This window comes from Lissotriton helveticus, chromosome 3_2 (genome assembly GCF_964261635.1).
Source record: "Lissotriton helveticus chromosome 3_2, aLisHel1.1, whole genome shotgun sequence".
NCBI classification, from domain to species: domain Eukaryota; kingdom Metazoa; phylum Chordata; class Amphibia; order Caudata; family Salamandridae; genus Lissotriton; species Lissotriton helveticus.
The window spans coordinates 420,160,646-420,179,646 of record NC_136062.1 but is presented as its reverse complement, the minus strand read 5'-3'; positions in this window follow the sequence as shown (position 1 = coordinate 420,179,646).

Below are 19,001 nucleotides of genomic sequence, written 5' to 3'. Positions count from 1 at the left end.
CCCTGGGAGGCATAAGGCCTGGGTCTCATTCCTGACTAGTGTCAGTGGCCACTGTGACTTGCTGTCTGTCTGTTGGCCGACAAAGGTGGAGCGATTGTAGTGTGGGATATCAATGATTACACCACCGAAGTCATGAGACAGCTGGCAGATAGTAGCTGTTATCGCAAAATAAATAAAGACCCTACTACTGACCTCCAGAATGAACTTTTTGCTATTATACAAGAAGGCTACGACTTAGGCTTTGTTGGACCAAAAGAGCTTGAATATCTTAAAATTCTACACCCGAAAGTGCCTATGTTCTATGTATTGCCTAAGATACATAAAGACCCTGACCACCCTCCTGGCAGACCCATCGTTGCTGGGTGCGGATCTGTGCTAGAACCAGCAGCTAAATATGTAGACTGTTTCCTGAAAGAGTTCATGACTAGTGTAAAATCCTACCTTCAGGATACAACCGATTTTTTAAACCAACTAGAAAGAATTGAGTTCTGTGAAAATAAAGACAGACTAGTTACTTTAGACGTAACTGCTCTTTATACTCAGATCCCTCAAGACAAGGCGATAGCAGTACTTACACATTACCTTGATTCCAGACCTAGACCGACGCAGGTGCCCACTAAATTCATTGTGGACCTGGCAGCCTTCGCCTTAAAGAAGAATTATTTCTGTTTTAATGGCGAATACTACTACCAAGTCAAAGGAGTGGCTATGGGGTGTCCCTTTGCGCCAGAATTGGCGGTTTTGTTTATGGCAATGTATGAAGAGGCTTATATCTACCAGAACAACCCTTTCATTCAATACATCGGAGTGTGGCTCCGATTTATTGATGATGTTTTTATGACTTGGACAGGTGATAGTGACACTCTTGACCAATTCCATCAATGGTTAAACAACAGAACAGCTGATATAAAGTTCAGCATTTCCAGTTCTACTAAGAGGATTGCCTTCTTAGACGTGGAGGTTTTCCCTTGTGAAGGGAAACTAGCCACAACTCTATACAGTAAGCCAACTGATAGAAACAAGTCTCTGATGTTTTCAAGTAACCACCCTAGGAACCTCAGAGAAAATCTTCCCTATGGGCAGTTCCTTCGAGTCCGCAGGAACTGCACATTCAAAGAAGACTTCCAACATCACTCAGCTAAATTAACATCCAAATTGTGTGATAGGGGTTATCCAAAGAAACTTGTGTAGAGCTGTATGAAGAGAGCACAATGGACACCAAGGGAAACCACTCTTGAACGAAAAATTAAACCTAAACTGAACCGACAGGTGTGTGTCACTACGTATTGTCCTAATGCCAATCACCTCAAAAAAGTCATAAAGCAGAATTGGCATCTAGTAAAAGATCTGGATGAAAGTCTTGTAGACATGCCCCTTTTTGCGTTTAAAAAGGAAAACAACATTGCTAATCACATTGTCCGTGCTGCCATGCCAGCACCCAAGCCGGCAACATTGCGCCAAATGATGGGGATGCCTCCCATCCTCGGCCACCATAAATGTGGAACTTGCATTTGCTGTGAATCTTCGATCGAGGGTGCATTGTTCCAGCACAACGGCACTTTCTGGAAACACGAATCCTTTAGTAACTGCAAGAGTAAGTTTGTCGTGTATGGCATTACATGCCCCTGCCACCTACTATACATAGGTAAAACCAATCAGGAGATCCGCCATCGGATCTCCCAGCACAAATCGAGAATTAAAAACAAGGTCGAAAATGCCCCTCTGGTGCTCCACTGGACGCGGATGCAACATGTTGTGAGTGACCTCAAATGGACTGTGATTTCAAAAGTGGAAAAAAACCCACGCGGAGGCGATCATAATCTTGCTTTGTCAAAACGGGAAGCTTTTTTAATAATCAAATTTGACACTTCAGTGTCTGGGCTAAATGAACTGAGTGAAATATTCAAATTGTGAATATTTCGTCTTTATCCCTATGCATGCAAAAAACCTTTTCCTTGTTGCTGAATTACTGAGAAACCTGGAGTGTTTGTTAAATCTGTCCCAGGTTTTCGGTTTTCCTTTTGAACACTGGAAACTAAGTAGGCGTTTACCAATTAACGACCTGCATATAGGAGTGGCTGCACGGCTGCCCTGCTAGCTAAGGCGTTTGTGCCGGAGTGCTCATTTCCTTCCACGCCGTCGACCGAGTGATTCATTTGTGAGTATTAGCACAAGCGTTGTCTCGTAATGTGAGCCAGTTATACTACTCTGCCCTGTAATTTACTTGGTCTCTGTTGTCTTCCTCTGCAGCACCCCTTTCAAAATGACATCAGCGGGTTACGCCGCGTTCATGGTAATATGCCTACCAGTTCGTTTCAAACTTAGTTAGACTCGTTTAAATGGTATGTTATCATTTACTATGTTGCTTGTTGCAGGGCTTCTGATCCGTGTGCAAATAGTTAATCGCGCCTGTTGGACCACGCCCTCCGCAACAAGTCACGGTCTCCCAAACCAACCTAGAGAAGGTGTTCCAAACGATATCAGCGGGTCACTCCGCGTTCATGGTAATATGCCGCCCACTTTTCTGAATTAAGTCAGACTCGCTCAAATGGGCCGTTATCATTTACTATGCTGCTTGTTGCAGGTTTTCATATCCGTGTGCAACTAGTAAACCGCGTTTGGTGGACAACGCCCTCCGCAACCAGTTACGGTTGCCTAAACTAACCGAGTAAAGGTGCCGAGTACAACAAATTCCACCTTTGAAGGTCCATTGTTTTTGGTAAGAAACAACAGCAGTTATTGCACAATTTGCTAGCGTTTTCATTGAATCCGATTAGACCATGACGCATGTTTCGTTATTCCCCTGGTTACAGACCTTGTGCTCCGTTTATTCCATTTTTCGACGGGTGTCGCACTCCAAATTTGAAGGCCCCTTAAGAATAGGTAACGACAGTGGTCTGTTAGCTTTTGAGAACTTGTAGCCCTGCTTTACAAAAATGCATGCCCTGATTAAATGTTTGTCTATTCAAATACAGGTACCAGTCCTGTGCTTCCAAGCGACACAGCCTCCCACATAGCATTTCCGTCTACCGCCAAGGCAGGTAAAACCTCACAATGTCTTCATTTTTCAGCTACTTTGATTAGGCCCTGCACTTTGAGCCTGCTTCCACGATTATGCACTCACTCCAGTTTAGCAATTCGAACATCTGGGTTAGTGACGGATGAGGGGTGGTTACCTGAGAGGGGAATCTGAGATTGATCCTCTGTATGCATATATCAACTTTCTTTTTTTTTTAAAAACTTTCTCTTCTTTTCCTTTTGCTATAGATACAATTAAAGGCCCTGATGAGAATCCTCCTTGATCTGCAGGATTCGAAACGCGTAGGCCCTCAGCCACCCTTGAGTCTGCATGGGTGTTAAGCACGTTTGAATCGTCCTGTTGCTTTTCACCAGTTTTGTACATTACTTTGTTAATTGTTCTTTAAAACTACAAAAAACCAAGAATACCTCCATTGGTGTGATGAATGTACTTTTGTATATAATTCTCAAGTAATATTTTCTAAAATATTGTGCAGACCGTGGCCTCCTCCAGCCTTGTTGTGTTTGTTTGTCTATTACAAATATATTATATTAATCACTGTATTATATTGCACATGTTTAAAAAAATCCTCGTTGCTCCTGAATGGTTGAATGTTGTGTGCTTGTGATATGCTTGATATGATGAAAGATCCCCTTACCCTTAATTAATTTTTCTATTTAGCATGTAAGATTGTTTATTCGCTTGAATATGTTTTTCTAAAATATAGTTGTTCTTTGGAACTAAATAATAAAAGCAACTAATCGGCATCCATCCTTGAATTTCTTTTTCGGGTTTTGTGTTTAATTGTTAAATAATTTCTGCATCAGTACTGGCATCTACATATTGTTTTCTTGGATATTGGCTCAGCCATACTGATTAGAGCCATCCCTTATTTGTTTTTTGGTCTGTCTGTTGGGACACACCTGTGAGCAACTTAATGTTAGATGCTCCACAGGTGGTGTCCACAGGTGAAGAGAAGGGTTTCTCATGGATTAGCGTGGTGGACCCTGAGAGTATGGACAGAGGAATTGAAATGGGTTCATATTGGCATAGAACTGGAATATGCCCCTGCTGTTACGGGCCAGGTCCATGTTCTATCGCCCAAAGCAGGGAAGCCCATCAAGGTAGTGATTGGTCCGCCCTGCGTTTTGGCTGGAAGGTGGTCGTGTTGGACTTGGCCCTTATTGCAGGGTCATCCCTAAACTGTTTGCCTTCCTCCTCTATTTTGTCTGACCTGTTTTTGTTGGTTTTATGACTCTGGGCCCTTTTCCACTGCTGATCAGTGCTAAAGTGCATATGCTCTCCCTATTGTAAATTGATGTATGGATTAGTGATTCCATAATTGGCTGGTTTGGTTTACATGTTAGACCCTAGTACAGTGCACTGAGTATGCCCAGGGATTGTGAACCAAATGCTGCTAGTGGGCTTGCAGCACTTGTTGTGCCCCCCACAGAAGCAGCCTGTAAAAGTATGTCTCAGGTCTGCCATTGCAGATCCTGCATGCAGTCTGGTATTGCCATGTTGACTGGGTTAGTGCACCCACTTGCCAGTCCCTAAGCCTTCCCTTTTCTTCCTTTCAGACACCCCTATGGTAGGCCCAAGGGCAGGGTGCATTGTAAGTATAAAGTAATACAAGCCCTGGTGTGTGTAGCAAGTCCCAATAGTGAATTACAGCCATTTTCGTGTTTCACTATTGTAAGGCTAACTGTTCTCCCTTAGGCCAGAATGGGCAGTTAAAAAATAATCCTAACTGACTCAGGGAACATGGTAGAAATTGGAGTTTAGTATGCCTGTACTCAGAATGATGAAATGCATCTTTTAGTGAAGTTGGTTTTAACATTCTGTGTTTGAAAATACCAATTTTAGAAAGTAGGTATTTTCTTGTCTAACTTTACAAAGCCTGCCTCTGCTAGGTTGTGAATTCCTTGTCTGGAGTATGAGTGACAGGGCTGGGGGATTCCATGAGACAGGATGAGTCAGCCCAGTGGTGAATAGAGAGATCTACATCTAGATGGGAGGGAGGAGTTGCACTTGGGACCTGAATAGGACTGTGCCTGCCCCCCACAGTGCTGGCTCCTCCCCCTGTGGTACGTCTGATGTCTCTGCCCTCCACTGTGAAAGGAGAGAAGGAATCATGCCAACAGAGTGCTCCAAGGCTGTGCCTTTCCTCCACATTGCTGGCTCCACCTCCTGTGGGGAGTCTGATGTTTCTGTCCTGCACTGTGATAGAAGAGAAGGAACCCTGTCAACAAAGTGCTCCAAGGCTGTGCTTTCCCTCCACAATGCTGGCTCCACCTCCTGTGGGGCGTCTGATGTTCTGCCCTGCACTGTGAAAGGAAAGAAGGAGTCATGTAAACAGAGTGCTCCAGAATTAGTTTGGACTTGGCAAAGGCCCCTCTCCCCTCAGAGGACAAGGGAAATAGGGGTATAAATATTGGGACCCTGATCCCTAGAAATTAGATCACTTTTGGACTACAAGAAGAAACCTGTGCTGAGGAGAGGAACCTGAAGAAACTGAAGAGAGACTATCCCTAAGCTGAAGTACTGCTTGGGGGATTGACTGCAGTGGTTGCCTGACTGCCAAAGAAAGGAGAAAGAGTTTTGTGTGCTTCATTTTCAACTTGTCAATGATCTCCAAGGGCTTGGAACAGAGCGTGCCTCCTGCTGGAGTCTCAGGGACAACAAACTTCAAACCCCAGCTCTCCAGGGTTCTTTGGAAGTGCCAACTGCTGCTTTTGGGCCTTCTGAGGGACTGCGTATCGCACGGAGCTGGAAGCGTGACTCAACGAGGAAGAAGTGTGTCGCCGTTGCTGCTGCTGCCGTCGCATCTCTGAACAAGGGTGTCGCCGCTGGAGCTGTCATATTGCATCGCCACGAGAGAAGCGTCTTGCAACAAAGAGGAAGCAATTCACCGTCACTGCTGCTGCCGTCACACTTCTAAACATGGGTGTCGCCACTGGGGCTGTCGTATTGTACTGCATCGAGAGAAGTGTCTCGCTACGAGGAAGAAGCGTGTCGCCGTCGCTGCTGCTGCCGTCGCATTTCTGCACAAGGGTGTCACTACTGTAACAGTACCTTTGCACAGCATCGAATCGAGGAAAGAGCCTCGCATCCCCGGAAAAGAGCGCCGCCATCACAGCTGCTCCCGTCGCATTTCTGAACAAGGATGTCGCCGCTGTAGTTGTCGCATTGTGCGGAGAAGAGTGTCGCAGCCGAGGCTATTGCCGTTGCATCATTGAAAAAGAGTTTCGCCCTTGCAGATGACGCATCGAATCGAGACTTCTTACATCATCAGAGAAGCATGCCGCATCTGGAAGATCTTCACGTATTTATTTCTTTGCACCGGAACTTTGCCACATTTCCATCTCTGTAACATTACTTGTTGTGGAAGAGCAACGCATCGTAAGGTACATTGACGCAAAGTGTTGCATCTTAAGAACTGAATTGAACTAAGCGAAAACTACCATGTTAAGTATAGTATTGTGTATTTTTGTCGTTTATGGTCTTGTGTTAAATCTATATAAAGAATACTTCTTTTTGATATAAAACCTGTGTGGTGTCCATCTGTAGTGTTGACACTGGGTAACTGTATGTGGTTACAAATGCTCTACACACCGCCTCCGAGATAAGCCTGTCTGCTCTTGCCAAGCTACCAAGGGGGTGAGCAGGGGTTATTTTAGGAGTGTACCCCCTTACCCTGACTAGAGGCAAGGGTCCCTATTTGTCACAAGTACCTAACGTGCCAACTAGAGACCCCCAAATCTAACACTCACACATATAAATGTATACACAATAGGTACCTCCAGTAAGCGCAACAGAGTTGCATTGCAGAGTGGTGTAAAAAGGGGCGTGGCCTCGGACCACCACTCTGCAAAGCAGCTCTGTGGAGCTTACTGGGGGTACCTGTTGGGCTAGTTGGACCCCAGGGACCGTCAGGATTAAGGAGACTTAATCCCCCAACTTACAACATACTAGGGGGCACGTTTACACAGTGGGGAAGGGAGGGGGCGGGCGTGATAGAAGAAGTAAGCAATCCTACTGTGTGGGACGTACTGGTGGTAATAAAAGGGGTAGTTGGCCCCCAAGGTTGACTTTGAGTGCTAACTACTCCTCCTGTTAACTCCAGTAAATTCCACTCAGTGGGATTGCTAGAGGTGTTTCGGAGACCACGCTCACCTTTCTCCACCACTCTGGAAATGCGACTGGTATGTTATAGTTAGAAATTAGCATTTAAAAATCCTTTGAAATTTACTGGAAAAACCATAGGTTTCAGGGACGTTATAGTTAGAAATTAGCATTTAAAAAATCTTTGAAATCCACTGAGAAAACCATAGGTTTTAGGCACGTTATAGTTAGAAATTAACATTTAAAAAACCTTAGAAATTCATTGTAAAAACCATAGGTTTCAGGAACATTATATTTAGTTCGACACTTCTCTCGTACAAAACCATAGAAATTCAGCTATTATAGTTAGTTCAGCTTACTATAACTCGTACTCCCGCAATGCACTGCTGATGATGTCACATATCACACCATCCATGACATGGTCAGTGAGATCACTGAGGACATCACTGATGACATCTCAAATGACATCCTGATGAGATCACTGACGACATCATCCATGTGAATATCTGATGCACCTCCTCACACTCTAATATAACCTTTGATACACCCACTGTAAAATGCAGACTGTTACAAGGCTGGACACTGGTAAGTTGCAAAGCTGTTTATTTATTTTGAGAAGAGAGCCACCAACTCCTGCTGCCAGCCTGTCTGCTCTCCTGGCTCCAACTGTCTCACTTGAGACACTGCCTGGTGATAGAACGATCAGGCACAAGCAGGACATAACTAATTACAATCCCCTTTACTGAAAATCCAAGGAAAAGAAGAAAAAGAAAAAGAGCAAAAGAAGAGAAAAAAGAAGAAAAAGATAGAAAAATGCATAAGTCAAAGCAGAACAGTGCATAGTACAACAACAACACTAGCATAACAACAAACAAGCTATTTCACTTCATCACATAGTCATTATAATGTGTAGGAGGACAACAAGACCTAGAAGAAGGACCTCATGGATTAGATGGAAAAGAAGCACCCCTGGTTAAATCCAAAGCAGGCAAAACATCAGAACTTGAACCATTCGTTGACTTGTCACCATCGAACTTCACCAAGCGGGACATGCTCCACTGACTGCCATTGTTAACTACAACAACATTCTTGTAAACTGCAGTTATGACAAATGGACTCATTAAATCAGTGACATCCTTCCTATGCCACTGTGGTTTCTTTATTGGTACCCACTCACCAGCTCTCTAAGTTATAACTCTGCTAGCAAAACTCTCTTTGTACTTTCTCTGACAATCCTTCTTTTTAGCTCCCTCCTCCTCCTTATCCAAAGCAAGCCCTTCAATATGGGGTAACCAACCAGGATTAAGTTTGGACAAGGCCACCCTTCCCTCAATATATAAAAAGGTGTCCTTCCCAAAACAGTACTGAGAGCAGTGCGTTGCGCCCACCAAGTATCCCTCAGGACACTTTTAAGAGGAAGTCTTATTTCAACAGCCCGCTGCATACATGCCTTTACCACCCTGTTCATGCACTCAGCTAATCCATTAGCCTGTGGCGTATAAAGCGCAGTTTTCTGATGAGTAATCCCAAAATCCTTTAGAAAATCATGCATCTCTTGTGATATGAACTGCACCCCATTATCAGTGATGAGGTAGCGAGGGAAACCCTCATTGGCAAATTCATCCCTCAGAAAGTCAATAACCACTCTAGTACTAATAGAATTGACACACTTGGTGGAAACCCACTTTGAAGAGTAATCCACTAAAAGAATCACATACTTTTCTGAAGGTCCCAACAAATCAAATAGACCCATGAGATCGAGACTAAGTCTGATCCAAGGTTTACAAGGAACCTCAACAGGTAACAATGGAGTAGGACTGATGACCTTTGATTTGTCATGGGAAGCGCACTCATGGCATTCCTTGACTACCATTTCAACTTGGCTGTCCATTTTGGGCCACCAGTATCTTTCACGAAGATGAGATTTAGTGAGATTCCTTCCCAAGTGCCCCTCATGGGCAAGGTTCACCCCCTAGAGTCTGAGGGTAACAAGGGGTACAACTCTCTCACCCTGCATTAAGTAACCATCACATGCGTAAGTTAATTTCTAATGGACCAGAAGGGTAACAAATCCGAGTGCAGTTTCTTGCAATTGGGCCACCCGTTAACAACAAAATCCACAATAACAGGAAACAAAATATCCTCAGACAAAGCTTGTTCACATTCAAAGTTCTTGAATGGCAGGTTCTTTAACCCAGCAGATACCAACAGTTTCATTGTCTAAAATATTTCTGTCACAGTCAATGGGTAATCTTGATAGACAATCTGCAGTCTTTTTGGCATAGCCCGGAAGGTACTGTACTTGAAAATTAAATTCTTCCACACCTTCACTCCATCGTCTAAGTCTGGGTGTTAGTCTTTCACTCTCTGCACAGATATGAGAACACTTGAATTAGAAAACTTTTCTGTTTCAGGCAGCATAACCCTCCCTGTGGTATTCCGCAGAGACAATATACTTTAGAATTTTTGCGAGCAAAGCGCGGAGATACCTCATGGGTCGATTCTGGCGCGATACAAGCAATTAAAATAAAAATAAATAAAAATAAAGGACGATGATCCGACCTTACCAAGAAAGGTATGCCCCAAAGATAGAATTGAAAATGCTATATTGCCCACAATGGCCAAAGCTACTCTCTCGATGCATGAGTATTGTTGTTCGGGTTTCTTCAATGTTCTAGAAGCGAATGCAACAACTTTCTCCTCATTACCATCAACTTGAGAGAGCACAGCTCCAAGGTCATACAAACTAGCATCACTTGTTAGGACAGTCTTTTTGTTACTATAAAAATGACCAAGAGTAGGCATCTTACCAATTGCTTGCTTGATAGAATCAAAAGTAGCTTTACATTCAGGTGACCAGGTAAATTGCACACCCTTCCTCAAAAGAGCTCTGATCAGTTCCACGGTGGTAGCAAAGTCTTGGATGAACTTCAAATAAAATTCTGCAAGACCAAGGAAAGATCTTACTCGCTCCTTTTCAACTAGGGCAGGGGCATCAACAATACTCTTTCCAAGGTCTAACTTTGGTTGGATGCCTTCCCCAGAGATAACATGTATACAAGACAAGTGACAGAAGACACACCAATTTTATATTTATGCCTATTTAGAGTCAAGCACTCATTAGTTAAATTTTGTAGAACAACTCTCAAAACGTCAATATGTGCACAATCATTCTTTCCATAGCCCAAGATGTTGTCCTGGAAGAATAAGTTGTTAGACACATCTCCCAAAACCATTTTCATGATGCGCTGAAAACAGGCAGCAGCCGAGGCTATCCCGAATGGCATCCTGACAAAACGGTAAGCTCCTAACGGTGTTACGGAAGAAGTCAAGTGCTTGGAGTCCGGATGGAGCGGCACTTGATGATATGCAGCGGACAAGTCCAGAACACTGAAGTCTTTCACACCATTTAGCATGTTAATAGACTCGGCAATATTCGGTAGAGGTTGGCGGTCTACCCATATCCATTTGTTTAGGCACCTGAAGTCCACACACATCCTCATGTTTTTCCCACCAACCTTGGGTCCAAAACCACTGGGGCCAACCATTCCGAGGATTCAATTTCCTCAATGACATTCAAACACATCAGCCTCTTAAGTTCATTCCTCAGGGGCTCAATCATCATGTTAGGAACCTTCCTGACCTTGTGGTCAACAGGCGTTGCATTGTGATTTAGAATGATACAATGTTCAAAGTCTTTTAGCAACCCCAAGCGGGGAACATCCTTTACAACGCAACTTTTACTACGCACTACCATTGCGACGCAGCTATTACAACGCAAGTCGTTACAACGACTTGCGCTGGAGGGCGCTGTAGGATGGGGAATAGTTTAATTTTCTATCCAACACCTTCCCTACTATCCACGGGGACTGGAGTTGGAATAGAGAATTAAACTATTCCACTATCCAGCGCCCCCCAAAGCAAGTCGTTGTAACGACTTGCGTTATAAAAACTGCATTGTAATGGTATGCGGAGTAAGAGCATGCGTTGTGATATAATACATCCCCCCAAGCTGTCCGAAAAAACTTGATAAAACTCATCAAAGAATTTGTTAGAACTCAGAGAGTGATCAATCAACATAACCTGCTCGGAAGAACAACAGCATTCGGATTGAGAATTATTCCTAAATCTCTTTGATGCCTCCAGCCAGGGAGATTATCACCTCGTTTAACAACGTAAATCATTCCAATGGTTTCCCTCCCTTTCAAATTAATTTTCATGATGGCGAGACCAATCACATCAATATGGGAGCCCCCATAGCTGACTGAATTAATGTCAGGAGCAAAAAGTTGTAATTCAGGAAAAGTTTTGTCCCAAAGTTTGTTGCCAAAAATGCTAAAAGGAGAACTTGAATCTGCTAGAACCACAAATAACTTATCACCAATTACTACATCACATTCAAGCATGATGATAATGTCTGCATCTACCACCCCATCACATCTTACACTTAACATAGTGGTTTTTGAAGTGTTATTGATGATCTCGACACTATCCACAGTGCTTACTCTGCCAGCAGTCTCAATATTTTCTGCTGTGCATACTCGGCCACTAGACTTGCATACCCTGGCATAGTGACCCTTGATTCCACATTTAAGGCAGGTTGTGTTTCTAACATAGCAGTTAGGGTAGTTAGAAGAGTAATTGGAGCTTCCACATCTACAGCACTTCATTTTTGAGAAATCCGTGGAGGTTTGATTCTAGTTCCACGCATTGTCTTAGATATACTGTCAATAGAGTCTAATTGTGTCTCCTTGAGAGATAGTTCATGAATGCTACTTGGTGTGAGACTGTCATCCATTGCTACTTTGTGTGCTTTCATCTCCTTGACCCAACCTGAGGTATTCTCCATCCCTTCTACAATGGCTACAGCTTCTTTGAGAGAAGGGTTTTTAGACAGAAGCTTTTCTTGCACTCTGGAATTGTTGGTGCACCTGACCAGTTGATCACGTATCAACGAGTCTGTGAGTTCACCAAACTCACAGGTGGGAGCTAAATTCTTTATTGTAGCAATGTAGTTCCCCACTTTTTCGTTGTGTTCTTGTATTCTCATAAAGAATTTTGTGCCTCTCTAATACAACATCGATGCGTGGACCAAAGTCCATTTCTAACATTTCTATAGTCATTTCGAATACATCAGACGGTTCACCATCACCCTCGCCTACAGGAATTGTGTCAATACTTTCGTAAATGTTGCCTCCTTCAATACCTAGATTGTGAAGAAGAATGGCTTGCCTCCTATAAGCTGAAAATGATCCACCTCTAATAGTAATTTTATAGGAGTCAAGTAGTAGTTTCCATCTTTTCCAGGGTCATAGTGGCTCACCCTTTTCACATAGAAATGGAGGCGGCTGGCTCATGGAGGGCGCTGACATGTTGGCAAGGTTGTAAATATTTTTTAAGGAAAATGACACAGAAATGACCTAAAATTGATGTCACTAATATATATATATATTCACTGATAAAACCATAGGTTAGAGACCATATATAGTTAGGAATTAGCATTTAAAAAACCTTGAAAATTCACTAAAAAAACCATAGGTTATAGACCATATATAGTTAGGAATTAGCATTTAAAAAACTTTATTTTACTCACACAAAACCATTGAAATTCCATATATAGTTAGTTGCACTAACTATATATCGCGCACCCGCAATCCACTGCTGATGATGTCACATATTACATCATTCATGACATGGTCAGTGACATCACTGATGACATCACTGATGACATCTCAAATGACATCACTGATGACAACATCCAGTGGCTGTATGTTTCTGTAAAGTTAAAATATGTCTTACATATTGAAGAATGAGTGGATGTATAAGTGTCTGGATGAAGGATTTAGTAGGTGCATGACTGACTGTATAAGTGAGTGATTAAATGTGTCTCACTGAGTGCATGGGTTAGTGACTAAACTGTTTTAAATTGTGCATCATTGTGTCTGTTGTTCTGTAATCTGATGCATGTGTTGATCATTAGCTATATGACTAACTCTATGGGTTATTGATTGCTTGCCCAAGTATTTGTATGGGAGACTGAGTGTGTGTGTGGGTGTCTGGGAGGTGTATGACTCTGTGCATAGATGTGTGAGCAGTTGATTCACTAGATGTATGGGTTCAAAAGTGCATGTGGAAACAGCTGTATGGGCGGTTGACTGTGTGCATGAGTGTATTGGTGAGTGAATGGATATCTCAGTGCTACATGTCAAAGTAAGTACATATGTAAAACACAGTACATGTGAGAGTTGACATATATAAATAACTGTGCATAAGAGCCAGTGAATGTGTGAGTGGCTGTATGGATCATTGTGAACTTGTATCAGGGATTGTATAACAGAGTAAATATGTGTTAGTATATGTTTTAATAAGTAAGGTGTGTATAACTATATAGTTGAGGAAATGGAGGTGTGATTGATTCTTTGCAAGACTGACTAGGTGTGTGAGTAACTCCATGGATGAGTGACAGTCTGTGAATGTCTGTTTACACTGAGTGTATCTAAGGTTATATTAGAGTCTGAAGAGGTTCATCGTATCATCACATGAATGATGTCATCAGTGATGTGATCAGTAATGTCAAATGAGATGTCATCAGTGATGTCATCAGTGATGTCATTTGAGATGTCATCAGTGATGTCATCAGTGATGTCACTGACCATGTCATGAATGATGTAATATGTGACATCATCAGCAGTGGATTGCGGGTGCGCGATATATAGTTAGTGCAACTAACTATATATGGAATTTCAATGGTTTTGTGCGAGTAAAATAAAGTTTTTTAAATGCTAATTCCTAACTATATATGGTCTATAACCTATGTTTTTTTTAGTGAATTTTCAAGGTTTTTTAAATGCTAATTCCTAACTATATATGGTCTCTAACCTATGGTTTTTTCAGTGAATTTCAATGGTTTTTTAATAGCAAATATCATAAGCTGTCGAATGTCAAGTACGTGGTAAGTAAAAACATTTTCGTGTTTATGCACACTGATCTGCTTTGAATGCTGCCCCCACCTCATTTCTATTAGGAGTACTCTCTCTTTGCAGATAGTGAAGGGTAGTTAACGCTGGCCTTTGCCCCCGTTGTAATCCGTCGTGCCTGCTTCTCTCTCCATTTGATTGATTGTTATCCAAGCATTTACTGTTTTAGAATTGGTTCTCTTTGGTTCATTCTCTATTTACAAACAAACACAGAGTCGCAATACTCTGTTTAGTCTTTGCAGATAGTGAAAAATCGTGTAAAAAAACAAAAGGGATCGAGCAAAATCAGTAGGCCACTAATGGGATCTCTTTTTGACCTCGCTAAATTAGAAACATTAGGAACAACCCCTCATGAGAAATACGAAACTAGTGAGATGAACTGAACTCCACACCATGATGGCTGCAAGACAGCTCGGCTCCGCCACCCACCCCGCCCAAAATAACGATAAACTCTATGCAAATATTACAAATATATACAACACACCAGCAAAGTAACAGGGTAAAACATTTTATTAAATAACTATTTACATAACTATTTTATACTTTTTGTTGCCCGATCCGGCTAGCTCAATCGATCGAGCATGAAACTCATGCACTCTGATAGTTCAAAGTTTTGAGGAGTGCTTGTTAGACTGTCTGAAGCTTATTTGCACCTGCTACAGCTTCACTATTCTCAATGTAAGTGGGGGCTGTTTGAGGACGTGACTGCATTTGAAAACAATGTGATGCGGTGCCTCCCTGAAACGCTTGACGGAGGCCCCCGAGGGACGGTGTGATGGCGCGGACTCGGAGGGGGCGCTTGGCTCTGGCCCCCTCCCCAAGTCGTGTTGCCCTGGTGTGGCCTGAGATCGCCCCCGACATAGGTGGCCGGCTCCCGGGGTTAAGCGGAACTTTTTGCCTTTTGGTGACTCTTCCATTCTGGACCTTGTCCCACAATCCGTTTGACCTGAAGACACGCTGTAGTGGGGCGCCCCTTTACCGTTTCAGTTGCCATTCCGCCCGCTTTTGCTACACTGTGCCTCTTCCGCTATTCAGCTGTTTACCGCCCGCTCTTGCGACTACAGCGTTTCGCTCACCATGTAGTTGAGTTGCTCCCGCTCTTGCGGTGCAGCGATAGGCGGCTGCCACAGGACTCTCAAAATGGCGGCCGGCTCTTCAGATTTGGGCGTGGTCCACTAAAATGGCCCTGCGACACCTTGGAACTCGGACGCTTGTCTGCTAGGGCTTGGGCTCCATTCTCGAAAGCGTCCCCTCAGCCTTGAATATTCTACAAAAGTCTTGGGGGACCCCGACTCCCGCAGGCTTCTGGTGGGGAGCAGCTGCCAGGATTGCTCGTGGAATGGCCACGACGGAGCTACGAGATGGTGGTGCTCTCATGCTGACGCCAGCTTCAGTCTGAAACATCCAGAAACACTGTAGACTACCAATTCGATCAGTTCCGGTAGCGCCCCAACGTGACCCGGTAGAGAAGAACTTGCCCTCCCCTCTTTGACTGATGGTTCTTGTTGTCTGTCCCTTCTGTTGTCATTTAACAGAACTATTTAGCCTGCTGAAAGGGGTTGTGTTCCGACCGCTGGTTGGTGGAGACATTTTGACTATATTCTGGACCTGCGTTGTCGCGTAATGCGTCATATGACGCACCACGTTAGCGCATCCGGAAGTGCTCCGATGCGCGAAGCGCAGCTTCCCGGAAGTGATCCGGGGCGCGGCGCGCAGCGCGTAACGTAAGCATAACAGGTCATGTGACTTGTTAATAAAACTTTTCATTGGTTCATTTTACTTTTCTTATTCTAATGATGAAAGGCTTGGTCATATGACCTAAAATTACACTTTTTATTACTTTCGAACATTATTTTTTCTTAAACATATATGTTATAATGTTCCAGGCTAATGTACTTTCCCGGAAAATTTACAACTGTCCTGCAAATAAAATATATTGCTTTTTCGAGAAAAAGGGCGTTTCTTCGTCCCATGACAGAGCCGTTGAGCAAAAGAGGCTCGGCCTGCTGTCTTAGTCGCCGATACGCCTGAATATCAGATTCTTATCGATCACTTTATGTTGCAGGAGTAGAAAACACAACAGCCCTTGACCATTTATCTTTACTGCGTACCTGCGTATTATACCTTTTACCCTTCATGTAATTGGACTGCTTTATTTCACTTGCCTTTTACTGATTCGAAAACAGTGACTATTATTAAAAACTTTACCAATGTAAATACTACTACCATGTTTTCTTTTAAAAACCTTTATTGTGCAAATGTCAGTATACAAATACGGGCCTATAACCACGTGGGCCGGCCACGGAGCAAACTGTAATCGTATATGATGAGGAGACATTTACACTGTAGAGGAACGTAACGGGCGGGCCATTAGGTTGCAAGAACTAAGGTGTCTAACAGTTGCGGAATCGGTGGACGTACATTTTATAATTAAAAAACGACAGGGCCAGTTACAATAAAGTTATCTAGATATACATTTGCGGGCAAGTACCATGGGTGACGTTAATTCGAACTTTCAATAGTACAGTAATCAATAACACATCAGAACTTAATATAAATAGGGATGTCGAAATATTCAATCAATTCTCGTCCCCGCCCGCCATGTGCTTCAAAACTGCATACGTATCTCGTGATATCAAGGTTGTGCAACCAGTACACAACAAGGAGTTACGAGTCCCATTTATTCCGGTGCCATTTTGGGCGAGGACGGGCAGGTCCAGGATATAGTCAAAATGTCTCCACCAACCATCGACTATGATGATGTTCATATGCTGTATTTATTAGAGTAACACTCATCTGTCCACATGAAATTTATTTGCCACAATAACCATAACTATATTTTTTTCGGTTCCTCTGGAGAGTACATCATGGCAGATGAGGCAGGTAACGTACCGGGCATTTACCTTTTTTGCATGTAGAGGAAAGGAAAAAAAATTTGAGCGTCCGAGTTCTAAGGTGTCCCAGGGCCATTTTAGTGGACCAGGCCCAAATCCAAAGAACAGGCCGCCATTTTGAGAGTCCTGTTGCAGCCGCCTGTCGCTGTAGCAGCAAGAGCGGGCTAAACTCAGCTAGACGGCGCTCCATTGAAGTAACATAGACTTGCTGAGGATCTTTCATATTTTCAACACACACCAGTGCGGCAACTTGCTAGACACCACCTCGGTGCCATCCTGATCTCGGCGCCCCACTGCAGATGAAGTGCCTCCACATGGAGGGAGAGACTTGTTTGCGCCGCCTCCCCCCCGCTTCTCAGATCTCTGAACTATGACACCACCTCGGTGCCATCCGGATCTTGGCGCCTTGTGCTGGTTCCGGCCTATTCACACATCGGTCCGCTACTGACGCCACCTCACAGGCCAACGGGGCGCCCCACGCCGACTTTCGGCGCAGCATTGTAGGATGGCCACACCAGTGCGGCAACTTGCTGGACACCACCTCGGTGCCATCCGGATCTTGGCGCGTTGTGCTGCCTTCGGCCTATTCGCACATCGGTCCGCTACTGACGCCGCCTCATCTTGGGGGCGACGCACAGCATCACATTGCTTTCCAATGCAGTCAGATCCTCAAACAGCCCCCACTGACTGACGCGAACTCACAGGCCAACGGGGCGCCCCACGCCGACTTTCGGCGCAGCATTGTAGGATGGCCACACCAGTGCGGCAACTTGCTGGACACCACCTCGGTGCCATCCGGATCTTTGCGCGTTGTGCTGCCTTCGGCCTATTCGCACATCGGTCCGCTACTGACGCCGCCTCATCTTGGGGGCGACGCATAGCATCACATTGCTTTCCAATGCAGTCAGATCCTCAAACAGCCCCCGCTGCCGTCGCATCTCTGAACAAGGGTGTCGCCGCTGGAGCTGTCATATTGCATCGCCACGAGAGAAGCGTCTTGCAACAAAGAGGAAGCAATTCACCGTCACTGCTGCTGCCGTCGCACTTCTAAACATGGGTGTCGCCACTGGGGCTGTCGTATTGCACTGCATCGAGAGAAGTGTCTCGCTACGAGGAAGAAGCGTGTCGCCGTCGCTGCTGCTGCCGTCGCATTTCTGCACAAGGGTGTCACTACTGTAACAGTCCCTTTGCACAGCATCGAATCGAGATAAGAGCCTCGCATCCCCGGAAAAGAGCGCCGCCATCAAAGCTGCTCCCGTCGCATTTCTGAACAAGGATGTCGCCGCTGTAGTTGTCGCATTGTGCGGAGAAGAATGTCGCAGCCGAGGCTATTGCCGTTGCATCATTGAAAAAGAGTTTCGCCCTTGCAGATGACGCATCGAATCGAGACTTCTTACATCATCAGAGAAGCATGCCGCATCTGGAAGATCTTCACGTATTTATTTCTTTGCACCGGAACTTTGCCACATTTCCATCTCTGTAACATTACTTGTTGTGGAAGAGCAACGCATCGTAAGGTACATTGACGCAAAGTGTTGCATCTTAAGAACTGAATTGAACTAAGCGAAAACTACCATGTTAAGTATAGTATTGTGTATTTTTGTCGTTTATGGTCTTGTGTTAAATCTATATAAAGAATACTTCTTTTTGATATAAAACCTGTGTGGTGTCCATCTGTAGTGTTGACACTGGGTAACTGTATGTGGTTACAAATGCTCTACACACCGCCTCTGAGATAAGCCTGTCTGCTCTTGCCAAGCTACCAAGGGGGTGAGCAGGGGTTATTTTAGGAGTGTACCCCCTTACCCTGACTAGAGGCAAGGGTCCCTATTTGTCACAAGTACCTAACGTGCCAACTAGAGACCCCCAAATCTAACACTCACACATATAAATGTATACACAATAGGTACCTCCAGTAAGCGCAACAGAGTTGCATTGCAGAGTGGTGTAAAAAGGGGCGTGGCCTCGGACCACCACTCTGCAAAG